This window comes from Drosophila guanche, unplaced genomic scaffold (genome assembly GCF_900245975.1).
Source record: "Drosophila guanche unplaced genomic scaffold, DGUA_6, whole genome shotgun sequence".
Classification (NCBI taxonomy): domain Eukaryota; kingdom Metazoa; phylum Arthropoda; class Insecta; order Diptera; family Drosophilidae; genus Drosophila; species Drosophila guanche.
This window is the reverse complement of record NW_022995752.1, coordinates 196,186-203,790: the sequence shown is the minus strand read 5'-3', so window position 1 is coordinate 203,790 and position 7,605 is coordinate 196,186.

The following is a 7,605-nucleotide window of genomic DNA, read 5'->3' as shown; positions in this document are numbered from 1 at the left end:
AAAAATACACACGGAAGACATTCCTCATGGATGGATATATTTTTCAGCTGAAAGTGTCACGCTGTCTTTATGAAAGGTCACGACTCCCAAACAGAAATAGAAAATAGAAAATTGGATTCGGAATTGGAATTGGATTTGGAATGTTTGGCCGCTCAGGTAGAAAAGCGAAGGGCGACAAAGGGCACGGCACTGGGACATGAAAAGATGAAATGCGGATTAGATGCGCTTTAATTGAGGTCAAACGAGAGATTGCCTTGGCCAGCCACTAAGTACATGGGGGAGAGTTGGCAGGGCGCAAAGTCCTTGCCCTGAACAATCAAAACTTTGTAGTGCTGCTGCAGTCAGGCCTGAAATTGCCAAGCAGAACAGCAAGCAGAGAGAGAGAATAAAAGATTTGCCGCAATTGCAGTCGATTAGGCCCGGGGCCAGGAGGGACGAGCCATAAATTCAGAGCGGAGGCAGCCGGCCACAAAAGTTTAGCCAACAATAATTTCGAGTTAACTTTGACACTTGCAACTGCAACTCGAGTCTCGAGTGGAGACCCCCGCCAGGCGGACTACTGCAAGTGCAGTTGTCATAATTTTGCATTTCTTCTGCGTCCATTTGGGGCTACAACCCAGCAATTTGTGCGATGCGACGCCCTGCTGTGGCTCTGTTTGCTTGTTGTTTCTGTGCTGGGAGGAAAGCCCGAGCTTATTGTTGGGCACAGGTGCCAATATGCCCGAGAGTCGTGGACTGCGTCCACTTTTCAGCTCATTATGTGTCGGCTTATGGGGTGCTCGGGCCCCATGGAAAGTGGGTCAAGTCATAGCGTGACTGCAGAACCCACTGGACATGGACCGCCTAAGTCCTGACGCTGCAGTTGAAAAACAATTTCAAACATCTCGTTCCCGCTGGGAACGGGGACCTGCCTGAGCGGAGACCCAACACTCGGGTGAGCAAGCGACTGTCCAGATTCGGATTTAAAGTCAGAAGACGCCAGCGTTGATGATGAGGATGAGGATGAGGGTCAGCAGCAAACGCAATGTCATGTCTGCGACATGCTCCAAAAACACTGAGAACGAAGAGCCGTTAAGAGCATGAAGTGAAAGGAGGTGCGTATAGAAGCTCTCAATGATTTCGCTCAGTGCATTCAATGCAAAAAGCGCTTCAACAGAAATGACGTTGCACTTTTCAGACTACTGAAACTCTTTCGATGCCCTTGCTGGGGTTATCTTGCATGCCACATTTGAATTGTATATTCACCACAGCAACCAACTGCAAGGGTAGCTAAGCTTCGGCTATCGCGGCACTGCTTTACCCACGCCGCCACTGCTTGAGGTTGCTGACGGCCAGCGACTGCGACATGTTGCTGATGCAGCGGCGAAGGAGCAGCAGCAGCAGCAAAATGCAAACAAGTATGTCAAAAATCTGCATGTCTGCCACCACTTGCTGGCTGCTGTCCCAGGGGGAGCGGAGACAGGCAGAGGACACCAACAACGGCGACATGAAATCGCCTTTTTAATTTATTGCACAAGTGCTTTAAAAGCCACAGCAGCAGGGACAGAGGCAGCAACAACATCCTACGCCACCTCCTCCCACTGATGGCTGGGGCTCCGTTTCATTTTCGGAGCCGCAGGCCTTAAGCAGCAGGAGGCAAAAATATGACTTGCCTGGTTATTAAATTACAACAACGGGGCCCCGGCCACAAAAACTGAAAAAGACACAAAAATTATTCAAAAGAAAAATGAAGATGGAGTTAAAGTTGGACCTGAAACTGAAGCTGATGCTGAAGCAGAAGCAGAGAAGGCGGCAAAGATTTCATGTCTCCTCATTTCCAGTGAAATTATTTGCATAAGTAACGCGATACGCTATACGCGATACAAACAAGCTGCAGCCAGATACACGAGCGGCACATCCAACCACACACTCGCTGGATGAGTTGAGTTGAGATCAGTTGCCTCCCAAACACGATCGTTAGCCACATAAAGCCAACGAGGCAGTGCGTCATGCACGCTTGTAGTCGGAGCTTGAGCTGGGGTTGGGGTTGGGGTTGCAGTTGCAGTTGCAGTTGGAGGAGGCGGATCAGGAGGTGCCGACACAGCCCACGCAATGAGCTTAGCGCGGTTCGCTTGGTTCGGTTCGGTTCGTGGGGTGGGGCACTTTAAGGTGATGCTTAAGTAGTCGCCAAACTCCGGTCCGTCACAGTGGGAGGTCCTAATAGAGGCTTTGTTATACGAAGCAAACCGAAACAAAAGGCACTCGATTAAGGTGGATAAAAGATTTGATTTTGCATGATTTAATTTTGCAACCTTAAAACACAGGGTGCAAAAGGGAACTCTGGGAAAGCAAAGACAAACACTTAAGAGAGAGACTTCAAACATGTTGGCACACACCCTGTAGGAGAGCCCCGTTTGTGGCGTATTCAATCGAGTTGAACAAACATGCATTTTATAAACCAACTCATTGGGTCAGTGGCATCAACCTCCCCCGAAGGAGACTCGGCCTTTTCAATGCTGCCAAACAAATACGGAATAGAGCCGTCCGGTGCATAGTTTTAAATTCTAATGCAGCTCTTTGCAATAATTTGCTCCAGATCCTAATCGACTGCGGAAATGTCTCTGGTTTACTCTATCATAATTAAAAATCACCAAGTTCACCCACCAAATCCTTTCCGTCCCAGCCGGACAGCGTCACGACGTGGAAAATCTATGCGCATAATTTTCTGTCTGTGAATGTACGAGGATGTATGTATGTATGTATGTATGTATGTGTTTATGTATGTGGCCTGTTGCAGAGCAGGCTGGGAGGATTTTGCTCCGAACTGACAGCCAACTGACAGAAATTGATTAAAAAAGAAGAGAGAGAGAGAGAGAGAGAGAGAGAGAGCGAGAGCCTGGAAAAATGAAGGATGGAGTTGCAAGGCGTTTTCAGTAGGCAGCAGACGACGAGCGGAATACCAAATAGATTTCCTCCACCCAATTTTCCCTGTGTGGGACTTTTTTCAATGCAAATGAAGCAGCAACGTGGGTAGGCACTGCAGCAACGTCAACAGAAACTGCACAAAAAGATAACAAACAAAAAGAAAAAAGAAACTTTTGCATGCCCAAATATATTTTCCAGATTTACATTTATGCCCGCCTTGACTTTGATTTGATTTAAGTTTTGTGTGTGTCTGCACTAGGGATTAATGCCCTCAGAATGGAGTTATATGTTCGTATATCTGCATATTTAGAAGAACAAACCCTTTTGAGTGATTTAATGCCTACATCCCCCACGACCCAGGATTACATTCAGTAATAATTTAACTGTGTTCCATCCAAAACCTGCAGATCGCTTCAAACATGCCTGACGAGCGTCAAGTCAGCTTCGATCTGAACTTGTGATGTTCTCTCGAACATTTTGTTTTCCTCATTCCTATTGCAAGTTTCTCCTTTGGTCTCTTTCGTTTCTTAAATAAATAAAATAAATTTTTGAGAATTAATTTCAGCACCAACATTTGCATTTATTCAAATATGATATCAAGAACTGCCTCAAATTTTAAATGACAATTTCCCATTTGGGTACAGCAACTCTCAAGCATGCAACACAACAAAGTTCGACCCTGCACAGGCCTCAGGTGCAGACCTCCCAGAACCGAACCGAATCGAACCCAATCGAAGCCTCCTAGTGTTGAGAGTTGTCAACTAATTTGCATGCAAATGCCAGCGCGTTGCACCTGCAACCTGCATTTGCATATGGCCATTCGGAAGATGCAGTGAGCGGGGAAAGGCACGGAGAATGATGGAATCCACATTGAGCAAATGCTAATCAATAGGCCGCATGGGTGCAAATGATTATTTTGCCATAAAACTCTGTTAGTTCTCGTGATTTCTGGCATTGCAAATTCCCAAAATTTCAATAGTAACTTGGGGAGGTCTGCTCTGAGGCCCAGGCCGGCCTGGGCCAAGTTTGCATGCGAAATTAGTTTGCCATGTTTGGCAGTTTGTTCTCTGGCTTTGGCTCTGGCTCCGGCCCGAATTGGAAGGCGTTCCGAAGCTAATGCTAAATAAGCCACACAGCCATGCCCTCCCAAAACCCACTGAAGCAGCTGCACACAAGAAAATGTGCAACAAGAAATACAAAAAAAAACTTCTCAACCATAAAGGAAAACTAGAAGAGACTCCAACTTCAAAGTCCTATCTATTTTTTTTTAATGCTAGTTTTTTTTTTCTATTTATTTTATTTCCGTTGGCAGTGCCGTGAATTTTTACAGTTCCCATCTCTCTCTTGGCTCTGGGCTTTCCCAGTTTATTTTTTTTAATATGTTCAACAAACTTCTCCTCTCCCCCCCCCCCCCCCTAGACAATTTTCCGCGCTGCCATAAAGACTCAAAAGTTTGTGCTGTGTGCACTTTATTTCCGCTGCAAAATACCTTGGATTTGCCTCCTGTTGGTAGGTTTGGGTTGGGTCCAGGGGGGGGGGGGGGGGATGTGGCTGGTTCTTCGGGTGGACCGCATCTGTTGACGTCTGATGTTGTCGGTTGCTTTTGTCAACACTTTCGCCGTTGATGGCTGACAGTTGTGGCTGCACATAGATATAGAGACAGTGCGTGGCATGACTGTAAGACTGCAGCAACACAGTTGAAAGTCGAACGTTGAATGGAGGTTTGCCTGGAAATTTAATCATATTTAAATTTAATTTACTATTCATTTATTAATCAAATTGATTTCTTTGTGTCGTATATTTTTCGTACGCACTGTATACAGTCAGTTGGTTTCTCTCCGCTTTGGCCCGGCGCAAAGGAAAGGTCCTGCTGCCTTGAGGAGATGCCAAGTCAAAGATGTTGTCGAGTTACTCAGTTGACAAATAAGGTGCTGCGACTGCAAGCTGCTTATGATTTAAATAGAATTCCTTATTGTCGCAGATTATCTACTATTCGTGGTTGTGTGTGAGACTATCCCCGAGCGGAAATCTGTTTTGTCATAATGTTGTGCAATCGAGTATGTACGTACATATGTAGGCATACATAATTACATATTTTCTGACAACTTTCTTGATATCTTCAAACACAAATACCTGAAGCACATCCCTTCCTGCACTTACCCCTTTTATCAAGCCTAAAAAAAATGTCCATTAATTGTGCATTTTCACTTTCTCGGGTGAGTTTTTTCTCCCTTATCCTGCCCAACCCCTGCAACTCTTGAAGAGTGTGTCTCTGGGTTTTCCATATTCCCATTCATTAATCAACTGAAACACATGAAAAGTAGCCCCTCAGCCGCGGATCTGATAATAATAATCAACATTAATCAGTTGGCCTAAAGAGGCTCAGCCCCGAGACCATCGATAAATGAATTGCGTCTGTGGATGCCTTCCGTCTCAGCTCAGAACTGGCTCTGCATTAGTGGGGAGTCGCCTCTGCCTCTGCAGCAGCATCATCAACAGCCATCATTATGGGCCAACCATTTTTCGAGTGTTAGACATGGCTCGGGAACTGTTTACCTTTTCGAAGCGGAGCGGAGCCTAATTGATGACGCCCAGAACCCGGCGGTGTTCCCTGCCCCAAACTGCACTGCGAAAAATAAGAAATAAACCATTCATCAAAGAGAACTAAATAGATAAAAGACATACTAATTGGCTTTGCGAATTTGTTCTAATATTTTAGTTGCTGTTTTTTTTTTTCAGTGTACACTTTTAACCCAAGGCAAACTCGGGTTAAATGTGCCCCTGCCGTTGGTGTAGATTGTCGAGATAAGTGTTGGCTCCAATCGGGAAGCATCCCCTCAGACAGATGCTATCTGGGACTCCCCTCTGAATATTTCGACTGTGATTTGTATCGCTTGTTGGCTTCTGATGTTTTATATTTCATATGTTCCTTCCATATTTATTTACATTTTAATGCGGGGAAAATTCCATGAATATTTGCATTTGTTTTGGGAAACAGCTCTACCCGCTTTACCCAGGAGATTATAATCGAAATATATTTTGGGACTGGGGCTAGGAATTGTCAACTCAATACAATTTCGTTTCTTTATTTTTGTTTATTTTTGCTTATGCAGACAGCAGCAGTGGAAAATCCTGCCAATATCTGCAGAAGGCCGAGCTGCCGAGAAAGTCTCGGCTTCTGCCCGACTAATTCCTATAAACGGTTTTCCACTCATCCACGGCTTGACCCACAGAGCGAGAGAGAGAGAGACCCAAAACAAACACATAAATCACTGGAAAAATAAAGAACAGCACCGAAAAGTAAAGAAAATAAACCAAAACAAAAGAAACAACAAGAGAAGCAGGCCAGCAAAATTAAAAAGCAATCTGCCCCGGAAGAAGAGTCGCTCGTCCTTCCTCGTCCCTCGTCCCTCTTCCTTTGCTCTACTCTGTGTGTGTGTGTGTGTGGCCTTTGGCCAATTTTCTTATTAAAAACAACAGAGAGCCGAAAAATGTTTACCAAACACAATTCCGGCAAAGTCCTTAGTCCACAGCCACAGCCACAGCCACATACTCGAGCAGGAGTACAGGACCAGCCCACACCCAAGCCGTAAACTGTAAATAGAGCGCGGAGTGCAGTGAAAGTGCGGCAGGACAAATGGACAAGGACACTAAATCCCTTGCACCACATGCTGAGAGTCGACTCTAACTCTAAATCTCGGTTTGAGCCACGGACAGTGGGCGGTCCTGCCATGAAAACGAGCCTCGAGAAGCCTCGCAAGTGCCACAAGGCAGCAACATTTTCGTGTGGCCTTTGTTTTTCCATGTTTTTCGTTAGTTTTTTTGTTCTTTGTGTGACTTTCACTTGGCTCTGGTATACGTATAAATATTTGGTCAGGCTTTGATTAGTGGCCACTGTCAAGTGAACAGAGAACCAATTTTCTGCCAGCCCTAAGTCGAAATCTTTAATCGAAACTTAAAGGCGTAGCCTTTAGCAACTGTGACGGGGGGGGTGGTGGCATGGAAGGAGACTTCCCAAACAACAACTAACAGCACAAACATCAATCAAGCCTTGAGTTTGGTTTGGGTTTGGGTTTGGGTTTTCTTTTTTTGGATGCTTGTACTTTTGTCAACTTCTTTGCCAGAAGTGTGTGTGGGACATCGTCTTGAGCACTCGCGCTTCTTTGGAAACCCACCCACAGCCCGTTCCACAGTTCCAGCATCCCACATGCTCTGCTGCTGCTGCTGCTGCTGCTGCTGCTGCCTCCCTGCCACAGTTTGCCTCACGGCTCCCACATGATTTACTACAACATTTCCTGTGGCCGCACTCGTCTCTGGCTCCTGGCTCCTGGCTCGGTTCCCTGCCATGTTTGACTTGATTTCGTCTAAATTGAGTTCAGTATCAACAGAAAATACTTCCGTTTCCTTTTAACTCCACTCCACCCGCCCGGCAGTGCTGCTGTCTCTACTCTTCATTTCTGTACCGTTCCATTCCGTTCCGTTCTCTTCTCTTCTCTTCTATTCTGCTCTGCTCTGCTCTTCTCTGCTGTGTGTACCTTTGCTTTGCTTGAAAAAAAAAAGAACTTCCAACTAGCAACGGTACTTTCTCTGCTAGTTTTCGGTGACGGTGTCGCTGTCGTCGTTGTCGCTCCCTTGCTCTGGTACTCCCTCTCTCTCGCTCTCTCTCTCTCTCTTTCTCTGTGTTTACTATGGCAGCAGCTC